Source organism: Papaver somniferum, unplaced genomic scaffold, assembly GCF_003573695.1.
Source record: "Papaver somniferum cultivar HN1 unplaced genomic scaffold, ASM357369v1 unplaced-scaffold_139, whole genome shotgun sequence".
Classification (NCBI taxonomy): domain Eukaryota; kingdom Viridiplantae; phylum Streptophyta; class Magnoliopsida; order Ranunculales; family Papaveraceae; genus Papaver; species Papaver somniferum.
In genome coordinates, this window is record NW_020623156.1 from 589,249 (window position 1) to 601,446 (window position 12,198).

Genomic DNA, 12,198 nt, shown 5'->3' on the forward strand with positions numbered 1-12,198 from the left:
TTGGTAATAAACAACCCAATCCGATCGAACTCCATTCATTAAGATTTGCAATTGATTCTTTTGATGGATTTGGAGATTTCGTGTTTGCCTTCACTACACAATGAAAAAAGTTTGATAGAGAACCTTGAGAAAAGAGAACTCGTTTCTCTTGTTGACCAATTTAGAAAGCGGACAATTGTTTTCAGGATCTTGCGTTGTTGACCAGTCAAGATAGTGTAAACGGAAACACAAAATTGGTTAAAAAGACCAAAATCAACAATTCCTAGGTGAAATGGACAGTTATATTTTGATACTGTTTAAATGGACAAAAATGTAAAAATAGGAAGGATGTAACCAATTTCATCGTGCGCATTTTCAAATATTTTTCTTATTTTTAATTTACACAGGATGTATCCAATTTCATCCTTGTTATTTTTTAAATTTAAGCTAGGATGAAACCAGAAAATGTAGCCAGTTATTTTTTTGTAGCCAGTTTCATCCTTACTATTTGTTTTTTTTGGCCATTTCACCCAAACTATTTTTTACTCGTCCATTTGAACCGTGATTTAAAAATATTTGGACAAATGACCCATTTTCCGAAACAGAAAATGATCGTTTTCTCATAAAGTGAATAACCATCGTTTTGTCTTTTAAGAAACGGATAGCCATTGTTCGTTTATTTTATATAAACCGGACAATCATAGTCCATCCGCAATGAAAGTGGAAATCACCTCAAGGCCTAAGCGTTTCCCAAGCTGGCGTATAATTTGAGTCCGAAAAAACTAAGAAAGATTCATAAGAACTAGTCTTATTAGTTGAGAATTCCATTAGCAACTTTCATGGACTCTATCCTGTCCATCGAAAGTACAATTTTTCTTGTGGTAAACATTGAACGAAAATCTTCCGACCTTCGAAACCAACATCTCCTCCCAATGTAATTTTTATCCGAAGACCTCTGCTCATGTCCTGCTTCTCTATTTTGCTACTTTAGATTCATTGCATATCAATCCAAATGTAACTGGTGAATCTCTGGATATCATTTACCCTATTGTAATATCCCACTAATTAATTTATAAATTTCATGCTTCAAAAAATAAAAACATAGCTTGGGATGGAGCCTAGTTAGAAACTCGTGATACAGAGTCAAGTTCGGGATGGAAAACGTACGAGTATTATACGGATTCGGCCAACTCGTATTAGGTCAAAAAGTCAGTCAATGGTTCGTTATTTGGCAGTGATACAAATCGGCATGCGTACGTGTATAATTCGACCTATGGCTTTCCAAATGTGTTAACGAGTTCATTTCTTCCAGACTTGACTAATCTCATAATAGGCCCGTTAGAAGCAATGCCACTCCTAGTGCAAATTCTCTTTCTTTTAGAATTATGAATTCGACGAGCAAAATTGGGTATGTATTAAATAGTAAAAATATAAAATTTGGTGGGGAGGGAGTGTGATATGTTATATAAAAGCGATATATATAGGTTACACATGCAAGATTAACACCAACAGATACATGGCCTGGTGGTCAGCGGTCTAGTTTAGGGAGTAATATTTGATAGGATCCATTCTCTACATGGAACTTTCTTCATTCGGTAGTTCGGTACGGTTCGCGATTTACCGCGAATTACTAACTAGATATAGGAGTCATAAACTTGATTCCCAAATATTATTCTCTTTAACTTCATTCGGTAGATCGGTATGGTTCGCCGTATAATACCGTGAATTACTAACTAGGTATAGGAGTCACAAAATTGATTCCCAAATATTATTCTCTTTAAATGTGATCAGTTAGGAAACCTTGCTCATAGGAGTCGCAAACTTGATTCCCCAATATTATTCTCTTTAAATGCGAATCAATTAGGAAACCTTGCTCAATATTTTTGGAAACCCATGTTATATATAGAAATTAACCCAAACTAGGAAACCCAATGTTTACCCGCGGGATGTTCGTGAAATGTGTAAGGAAAAATAAGGTTGCTAGAATTTGGTGGCCTAGACCTCCTTCAATGGCATTTAGCTTTACTGTAATATGTCTAGTTTTTCTTAAGTAATAGGTCAAATTGGAAAAGTGAAAATAACACTTTTCTAGAAACGGAGATAGTATTTTTTTTTGTCAAAAAGAAAATACTCATCCATTTCATAAAAGTTGAGGTGTTTTAAGTTTGCACATTTTTAAGAAAATAAATAAGAAAATAAATAGGGATACATTAAGGTGTGTTATCAATTATATTATGGATGGATAACAACAACAAAATTATAAACTTTAAAAATGGAGTACCTTTCAAATTATGACACGGATATTCTTAAAATTTAGTACGTCACTGTTAAACATATTAAAACGCCAACTTCACATTATAAACATGACTATCAAGTTGTATATAATTTAAGTCTGAATATCCTAGTTTACAATGAGCTTCTGAATCAACTTTTTTCTTTGGAACCACCTCACATTTGTTTCTTTGCTGTGAGCCCATATCTGCCAAGTATAACACATCCTTGAGCACGACGCATGATTCCAACAAGACTTATCGTATAATATTTGAGATGAAACTGATCACATGGTGAACTGAGACAGGGTTAACATAAGGACAAATTCGAGATGTTAAGGCAATAGTATTACCTCTCTGCTGATCCCGAAGGTAGTAATCTACTTCCATCAGCTACAAGACCACTTGTGCTTGTCAGAATTCTCCCTATCATCGAAAAAAAAAAAAGAGAAACAAAAGAAAGGCGTTGTATCGATAACATCAAGCTCTACTTAAAGATGGGTACTACGACGACACAACATCTTATGATGTTAGATCAGAGTATGATATTGAAACAGACTATCCCGATAGCTTAGATGATAATGAGCACATAAAACCGTAATAACGGATACCCGTACCTTTTCATGACTCCGGACATTCAAAATTCCATCCTCTGCGGTACTGCCAAAATATTGATGCTTACGGACACCACTGGAAAATGAATATAAATATTAGTTAAAAGATGAAATGGATGTAGTTTATCACATGTGATAGCCAAAATGCTGTAACAGAGAAATAAAGAAAGTTATTATGTCTAACATGCTCTTGCTCTGAGAACAGTTATAATGTAGTGGGCCCAGGTATATATACAGCGAATCCAAAGAGCAATAAAAAATGAATATTGAATACACTAATATGATTTTGAGTTTTGACAACCATATGCAAAGGCATTAAGAAAGGGAAGATATCCACTTACATGAGCTGACGCTTCAAAGGCTTTTTTTTTTAAAGACGGAATGGTAGTACCTATTTGTGTCCTTCCCAAAACTAGAACAACACTCCTATATTTATCCAGATGGCATACCTAATAAACAAGTGAGCTTAGTTCATCGCATCTATAAACTATTTCAGTTGACATCGTATCAACATAGTATCAATCTTAAAAGGGATCAGCAGTGAAAGGTGCCACCCCGACCTTGTAATTTTGTTCATGAACTGTATAAAACGGTAATTAGAGAACATAACAGAATTATCTACTCACCAGTAGAGGGGGTCCAGAGTAGTCTATATCCAATAAGTTGATCCCGATGCCACCCTGTTCCAGAACATGTACCATATATGAGGAACTCTTGAGGAAGAATAACAAAAATGGAAAAAAAAAAAAAAGAAAAAAGAAAAAAAGAAAGAGGGAACTAAACGAGTATCACTCACCACGCACAACAGTTCCTAAGGATTTCCGGAAAGAGTGTTGTTTCACCCTGTAAAGGTAAACTCAACATATTATAAATTTTCTAACGGACGGAGCTTCAAGATTAAAACATACTTATGGCTCTCAATTGATTATTATATTGTGCGATGTTTACACTTTATACAGATATTGAACAAATTCGCATAACTAGAATTTAAAGGATAAACTAATATGCTTAACGATATACTAGGAAACTTCACAAACTTAAAGAGCAATGACACATCAACTTAATTACTGCAGGGTTTGACCCCTTGGATAAGCATTCCGAGCTTCTTCTTACCTGAGGAGAGCATCTATGAGTGCAAAATAAGTGAGCCAGGTAAAAATTTTGCTGCATAGAGTAAAGAAGAACAGATAAGCTTATAAATATTGGTGCTACTGAAAACTTCAACCATTAAGGAAAATATAAATACTTATTGCGAAACACCACATACCTCTCACTGATGATAAAAAGTTAATCCTCCTTCACATATTCACATTTATATATTTCTTTTGTGCATCATAGGTTCATGAAAAGTGAACTGAAGTTATACAACAGTCCTCACCATCTAATCCATATCCCCAAACTTGACCCTTATAGTTTTAAATAGTCCTACTTTCTTTCAGTTACTCCTCTAGATGGGATTTTATTCTAAAAAAAAAAAAATCCCCTCATAAATGGTTCATCGACATGCATCCTAATTCTATAAAAAAAAACATTTCAACCAAGTAACCATGAATATGGAATTACCTCTGCAGGTGATAAACTTTAGATGTGTTCTGCCCTTCCCAAACACTTCATCTTAAAGGTCTGTTTTCTAACACCTCCACTCCTTGACGTGCATTGCTGTTGCATTTCACTACCATATACATCTAGGCTACCTGAAACTGTAAATGAGCATAAACAGCATCGTTCAATACTCAGTAAGATTCCACTAAGCATGGGTTCTTATGCAGAAGCGAAAGCCAAAAATAGAAAGCTATTCTGCAAAGTACTAACCTGTTGTTTAGTAGTTTCATGTATCTTATCTTTTGGAAGGCAACAACAATATCACCTGAAGTTATTAAATTACTTCAAATCCTCGAGTATTCAAGTCCTTCATCTGCAATCATAACGTCCACAAACAGAATAACCGTAATTGAGTATTCATGCTTACTACTTTACTAAGATCCCAAGTTTACTCCACAGGAGATACATCTTATATATTGAAGTGTTTAAAAAGTTCATAGTTACTTACAATGTGATCAGGTCAGGAGCATCATCTTGTTCCCACATAACTCATAGGACATCAGTGCCAAGCCCTAAAGCCATTGAAGCTTCCCATTTCCTATACGCTTTACCAGGAGCTCTAATTTCCCACTCCTCTGGTCCATATTCATTCTCTATCATCAATGATTTCCATGTATAACTTTTATGAAGCAATAATACAAAGTCAATAAACTAAAAAATTCAACACCCATGTGGGTACAAAATTGATCAATTTGTCTCCTTCAGCTCTCATCATGTCTCCTTCATTTTAAACCATTCAAAAAATCCCCATAACCTCATCAACATCAGTACAATAGTGTTTATGGGTGAAAACTGTTTCTGCTGTTTTGGTAATTTGGGGTGTGTTGATGAGAAACGAATCTAAACCCTAGAAAAATGCACTGCACGGGAGTTCTTTTGTTTCTAGAGCTCAATCTATACAATTCTAGCCTAAACCAAGAAATGTTCGTTCCATACTTACTTCGGTCACAAAGTAAATGAGAAGGGGTTGATCTTAGGGAGGGAAGCGAAGAAGGTGTTGAGATTGTGAAGAAGTTGGTCGTTTATGACTTGTATCAGAATGTTGAACTGGCTTGCACAATGTAAGCTATCAATTCTGGGTGTTTTCTGGATACTGTAACAACACCTGGTTTTTCTCCGTCCGTGTTGTTTAGAAATAGGTGAAGGACCTATTTATACAAGTCATTGAGCACAACCCTCATGTCGTAGGAAGTAGACGAGGTGAAGTGATGGAGTAGTGGGGTCGTGTAGGAGTGGTGATTGTCACACGATCACACCTTTGCCCACTTCCCTCATCACTGTTAACCATCCACCTTTTCCTGACACATTCTTGTAATGGAGCGTTGCACGGTGCACGCTGTAAACCGCCAGACCAATACCCCAGTAAGTATTCTCCGGTTTGTGACATGCTTGATGTCTCTAAAGAGCATATCGTTGACGGTGCTAAGTTATTTAAGAAATTGATGTTCATGAAATATCGTGTATGCTCGATGCATGTAATACATCGAAAACCATCAATATGTATGAAGCATCGCTGTTTTAAAGCTTAACCGAATAAGTCGCGGATTAAGTGTCTTAAAATAGCATCACGCCCAACCATCTTCGAGTGATCGTTTGGAGGCCGCATGGGCGAGCCATCCCCTGGTTGATCACTCCCTGTGGAAGAGTGGCGGACGGTGATCATCGAAGTGCTTCATTGGTCTCCTAGCATTTAACCTAGGTTGTCCAACCAAGCTAGCAAAGTTGGACGGACGAGATGGTTTACGACACTTATTTGCGACCGTTGATGGAATTTTAGGGTTTTTAAGAGGTGCGCAAGCATCCCTCTTTGGATAGACCGAATCCACACATGGGCGCCAATTTTGGTGAGACCGATCGGTCACGCATGTAGCGGTCCGTTGTTGTGCACGTCTATACCTATCATTCCCATGAAGGCTTGATCTAGGCCACTCAAATTGACTGGCAAAGATGAGTGGCCGTGATCGATTTGCGATAGAAATCCATTGTCGCAAAGGATTTGGAAGTCGCGTGACATGCCACCTTTGGGCGTGCGTTTCGAGGCGCTCGGTCATGGTTCGCCTAGGCCGGCCGACCACACGCACAGATGGGCCCACAGTTATCACGTCAACATCCTTGGGACCTCTTCAGTTTATATTTACACCTCTGTTTAGGTTGGCGAAGATGGATGGAAGCGATCGAACTACGACGGATATGCATCGCCGCAAACCCTAATTATGGTTTTTAAACAGTCATGCACGCGTGACTTTGGGCAAACGGTTTGGAAAGCTATGCTTCTCCTTTGGAGAGACCGATCGTGCGGGGCCTACGTTGGGCTGACGGTGAACATATGTGCACTCCTCTGATGGTCCTATGCGCGATCTATGCCATCAAAATATGCTGGCTAAGTTGGATGGTTGTGATCGTTTTAAGACACTAGTGGAATTTCCGCGACCTTTCAAAGCATCACGCCATCCATGCTTCGAGCAAACGTTCATTGCTCCATGACTTTGTCGTGAGAAAACCGATCGGGTTGGTGAGGAGTGGGTCCGCAAACGTGCGTTAGCACTTCCTTGATCATTCGCAGGACGATCTAAGCCGTCCAACCAGGTTGGCGAAGTTGGACGGTTTTGACAGCTTTAAGACTGACTTGATCAGTCTCGCTCGCTCGAGCCTTCCCAAAACAACATGGCCACCCTATTTTAGGGCTCGCGTTGGAAGCATAGCGTGGTGTTCGACCGGCTAGGGCATAAGCAGGCCCACCGGCGATCATCACAGTGATCGTCTGCTCCTGCTAGGGTTCGTTTAGGCTGGTTAAATCATGTGGCCAACTTGAGCGGCCGTGATTGTTTCTGTGACTGATACAGACAGTCCAGATTTCCTTTAAGGAAATTAAATACATTTGATCGAGCTATTTCGCTTCAATTCGAAATTATCTTTGTTAGAGTGTGATGCAGCCTGTACGGGTTATTTCGTGCATGTCCCAAATTTGGCACTTGAAGATTCATGTTACTCTGCTGAGAGTGAACACTCAGTCGTCATGTCATGCTAATAATGAGATTTCGGCTAGGAAAAACACAAGAAATACTAGACAAATCATGCATTAATTAATAATGCTAAAATTCACAAAATAATTGGGATTGTTGTTGCATGCACCATTCTGGGTGAATTTTGTGTATTTATTGAATTGCTTCGAATAAATAAAGTGAAGAGGTACTCATCACTTATCAAACGGCTTTACCCTTTGTAGGATGTCAGCACATTAAATACTGGTTTTATAATTTTATCCCTGAACTAAAATCCACCATCAACGTTAAGTCCCCTGCCTAGCACGTAATAGTTGCACTATTGCGGGGTAGGCATTAGATGGTGACAGTTCGAATATTAGAACGATTAAGCTAAATTAAATAAATATTTACTGTAGAGACGAATATCACCCTATGCCGTAAACGTCCCGGAGCTGGTCAAATCGTTCTCTTTTAGATATCCAGCGACCTTTCCAACTTTGATTAGGGTTGGAAGAAAGCACGACTTGGTCGGTTGAATCCTTATTCATCGGATAACCCTCGATGCAGCCGATTTGGTCTTCCTTTAGGGTTTCCTCCATACATATGTGCACAAAGGGATTTAGAACCACCATTTATCTTTTCTTGACAGGGTTTTGCAGGAACTCCATCTTTCATCATGTCGAACAACAATGGATCGTCCTCTTTATACCATCCAGGCTCTTCTGCTAAACGTACACGACTTGCACCCGAGGTATGATTCCGATCCATCTCTTGATTTCAACGATGCTACTTTTTCCTTTATTTTACTTTTTCGAACAATTGTTTGTTCTTCATGATCAGGTGAATAAACCCCACCTTTCACAAGGATATACTACTGGAACATGTGTGTCAAATAATCGATGATGACGACTTAAACAGTCCCCTGCCTTCAAACTCAAACACGCTTCCCCCCCCCCCCCATATCTTGAAGATGCTGATCTGGGTATCTAATCTCATGAATATCCCAACGCAGGACTTTCATTCGATATCCACATGAAATGTCTATCTTCCAGTTACCGAACTGTCGGTGAATTCTTTGGTCATATTGCAACTAAGAATGTAGTTAGACATTGTTCATCTTTTTTGGTTACCACGGTAAACTGCCTTCTTCCCATGATTGGTGAGATGGAAAATATCTCTATCCACAACGTTACTGAATCAAACCTCGAAAACTGGGAGAACATGGTGTCTACCTACGAATCAATGGAGTTCAACGTGGGATGGTTGCGGCAGCATCTTGACATTATCAAGGTCGATCGAGCTGGTATCCTCGTGAATGTAGTTCCTACTGCGAAAGCTATCTTGGAGGAAGAGAGGGCTCTGGATGCGGAATCAGAGAAGGTGGAGCAAGCAATCCAAAACTTGAAGAATAGGACAGAGAGATACCAAACTAGGTTGAAGATGATGCTCTCAAGGAACTGTAATCTTCTGGATGACCTCTTCTAGGTTTCATTTTCTTATTCTCAATGGAGCTCACGTCATCTCTTTTTCTTTTTTTTTTGAAAACTTTTGAGAAATGAATTGCATTTATTTTTATTTATTTTTTGGCAGGTGGAATGAGTTTTTCATTAATGTATTTTTGAATAAATTGATAATTCAGATGTGTAATGAAAAAAGAATGCTTGTTTTGCCATGTCCTGAGACAATGGTAGGACGATGATCAAGCATGATATGCCTTGAGCCATTTTCCATTAATGAATGCTTCTAACTTGCCTCCATCCACCTTAATGATCTTGTAGTAGCCGGTACTGTAAGCCTTGGTAATCACATAAGGACCTTCACATTTTGGAGAGAACTTTGGTGCAGATAGGTCTTGCTAAATGTGCTTGGCCGTCTTTAGAAACACGCGGCCTTATAGTCTTGTCATATGCCCTGTAGCTGTTCGTGCCATTTTCTGGGATTGTCATGCACTTTTCGTCTGAGAATCCAAATTAGTGTATTGTTTGTGCTCTCAGCTTGTCCGTTTCCCTGGGGGTAATAAATGGTAGAGAAGACTTGTTTAATTCTGTATCCCTCAAGCAACTCTCGTACTTGTTTGTTGGCGAAGGGAGTGCTGTTATCGGTGATGATATGTTTAGGCATGCCAAACCGACAAATGATGTACTCTTTGATGAAAGCCGCAATCGTTGCTATTGTAGTCCCTCGTAGAGGAATGGCTTCAACCCATTTGGTAACATATTCTGTCGCGGTTATGATGTATTCGTGATGCTTTGATGACGGCGTATTGATATTTTCAATAATGTCAAGTCCCCAGCTATAAAATGGCCATGAACTTCTTATCGAGTGTAAAAGGGCGGAAGGTGCGTGAACGAGGTTCCCATGAATTCGACATTTGTGGCAGCTTTGAACAAATGCATTTGCATCATCCTCCATGGTCGGCCAATAGTATTTCTCGTGTATCTGCAGAAACAGTTTCCTCTTCCCTTGATGTTCCCCTTCAAGCATCTCTTTCAACATAATTGGGATCTCTAACTCGGCTAGGCACCATAACAGATTTCCTCTAAAACTTTTGCTATACAGGATCCCTTCATGAAATACGAATCGCTTCGCCTTTTGATTCATCTTGATGGCATCCTTTTGATTAGCAGGATTTAATCCATCGCGAAGACAGCTAATATACGGCTCTCTCCAGTTCCCAGCATGACTCACGCTGAAAACCTCCAATTGATGCGGCGGCATTTGACAATTAGAGCAAGAATTTTGAAGTAAACGAGATTGGGTTTACATTTATGGCAAGTAATAGCCCAGGCGTTGAAGACGACGATAGAGCGTTACCTCCAACGTTTGTCCGGAAATTTCATTGTGAACGCGGTTAAGCTGCAGCTGAGCTTCTTCATCTCCGAGACATCTTGATAAGGAACCATCCGGGTTTCGATGATATAACATACCATGAAGCATGAAGAAGTTCTGCAAGGTTTTGAGACTGACCTTTCTTTGAGAAAGCGAGTTGTTGAGATCCTGAATGATCGGAGTTCGCCAATTGTAGGTTTCAGTGTCTTTGCATTGTGAAAGCCACGTTGATTCTACCGTTCTCCTCTTCACCGTCAAGGTTTCTTCTAAACCTTCGAACTGCAATTTGAATGCCATCTTGGATAAACAATCGGCACATCTGTTGTTGTTGCAACCAACATGGGTTATAGTTGCATCAGCAAAGTGGTTTAGTAACCCTTGCGCCTATGATCAGTACGTAGCTAGTGTCACCTCCTTCAACACATATACTCCATTCATTTGATTAATTAGTAACTTAGAGTCACCTCTTATTTCCAGACGTGTGGCCCCTTCTTGCTTGGCTAATGACAACCCTATGAGGAAGGCTTCATAATCTGCTGAATTGTTAGTGCATTGATAGTCCATCTTGAAGGAGTGCGATGAGACTTCACCGGTTGGAGACACAAGGACTACTCCATCCCCTCTAGTGTTATTGCTAGGGGTGGCAGAGCCATCAAAATATAATAGCCGCGCTTCTTCTTCGACAACGGAGATGTCTGGAAATTCTCCAAGAAGGTCCTCGCGCAGTGCAGTAGTGCCTTCTCCAGGGAATGCTGCTAGTAAGTCTGCAACTGCTTGTCCTTTGATATCTCTAGGTGATGCACACGTTATGTCTAACTCTGACATTTGGAGAAGCCACTTGGCCGACCTTCCCATCAGGACCGGTTTTGAAAGCATAAACTTCGCAGGATCAGATTTAGATATGAGCACCACCTTGTTGGATAAAAGGTAATGTCTGAGCTTCTGAATGGAATGAATTAGGGCTAAGCATGCCTTTTCCGCCTTGGGATATCTGAGTTTATCATCTCTCAATATTCGAATGAAATAGTATATAGGATGTTCGATTCCCTCGTCATCTTCTTGAGCGAGCAGAGCCCCGACGGCGGTATCACTAAAAGCAGTGTAGAGACATAACGGTCTTCCTTGGATGGGAGACTTCATGATGGATGGAGATGACAATATTCGTTGAATCTTCCAAAATGCTTCATGTTGTACTACGGTCCAAACAAAACTTTCCCCTTTCTTCAGTAAGGGGGTGAATGAAGCAACGAGCTGGGACAAACCAGGTATAAAATGTCGAATGTAGTTCACCTTGCCCATAAAACTTTGGATCTCCTTCACAGTTCGTGGTGGAGGCATCGTGAGGATAGCCTTAATCTTGGATGGGTCTACTTTGATCCTCTCAGTAGTTACCTGGAATCCCAGAAATTTGCCTGAAGAGACGACGAAAGCACATTTCAAAGGATTCATCTTCAATTTGTATTCTCGGCACCTTTCGAATACTTGCCGTAAGACTCCTGTGTGGTCTACCCGAGCTTTAGATTCAACTACTATGTCATCCACGTAGTCTTCGACTTGCTTGTGCATCGTGTCATGGAAGATTGTCGTCATAGCGTGTTGATACGTTGCACCGACATTCTTCAAACCAAAAGGCATTACAGTATAGTAAAAATTTCCAAGAGGAGTTCGAAAAGTTGTCTTACTTGCGTCATGCTCATACATCCTTATCTGATTGTAGCCGCTATATCCATCCATGAAGGAGAACATGCCGTGTCCGCTGGTGGAATCTACTAGCATGTCGATGTTAGGTAGAGGAAAATCGTCTTTGGGACAGTATTTGTTCAAGTCTCTGAAATCCAAGAAGCACTTTATCTGCCCGTTTTTCTTTTTCACCGGAACCACATTAGCCAACCAGGTCGGATGATGAATGGGTTTGATGAA

At 39.8% G+C, this 12,198-nt stretch overlaps 2 long non-coding RNA genes across 2 annotated transcripts; both read right to left on the reverse strand.

Moving 5' to 3' along the window:
- Positions 1-2,854: 2,854 nt before the first annotated feature.
- Positions 2,855-4,293, reverse strand: LOC113335339. The gene is made up of 6 exons (XR_003353288.1): positions 4,131-4,293; positions 3,977-4,027; positions 3,660-3,706; positions 3,490-3,543; positions 3,205-3,312; positions 2,855-2,939 (listed from the first exon to the last, which is right to left on the reverse strand). It is a non-coding gene; the product is annotated as an uncharacterized LOC113335339 (long non-coding RNA).
- Positions 4,294-4,454: 161 nt separating this feature from the next.
- Positions 4,455-5,049, reverse strand: LOC113335340. Its single transcript, XR_003353289.1, has 3 exons — positions 4,914-5,049; positions 4,676-4,778; positions 4,455-4,563 (listed from the first exon to the last, which is right to left on the reverse strand). It is a non-coding gene; the product is annotated as an uncharacterized LOC113335340 (long non-coding RNA).
- Between the last annotated feature and the right edge of the window lie 7,149 nt (positions 5,050-12,198).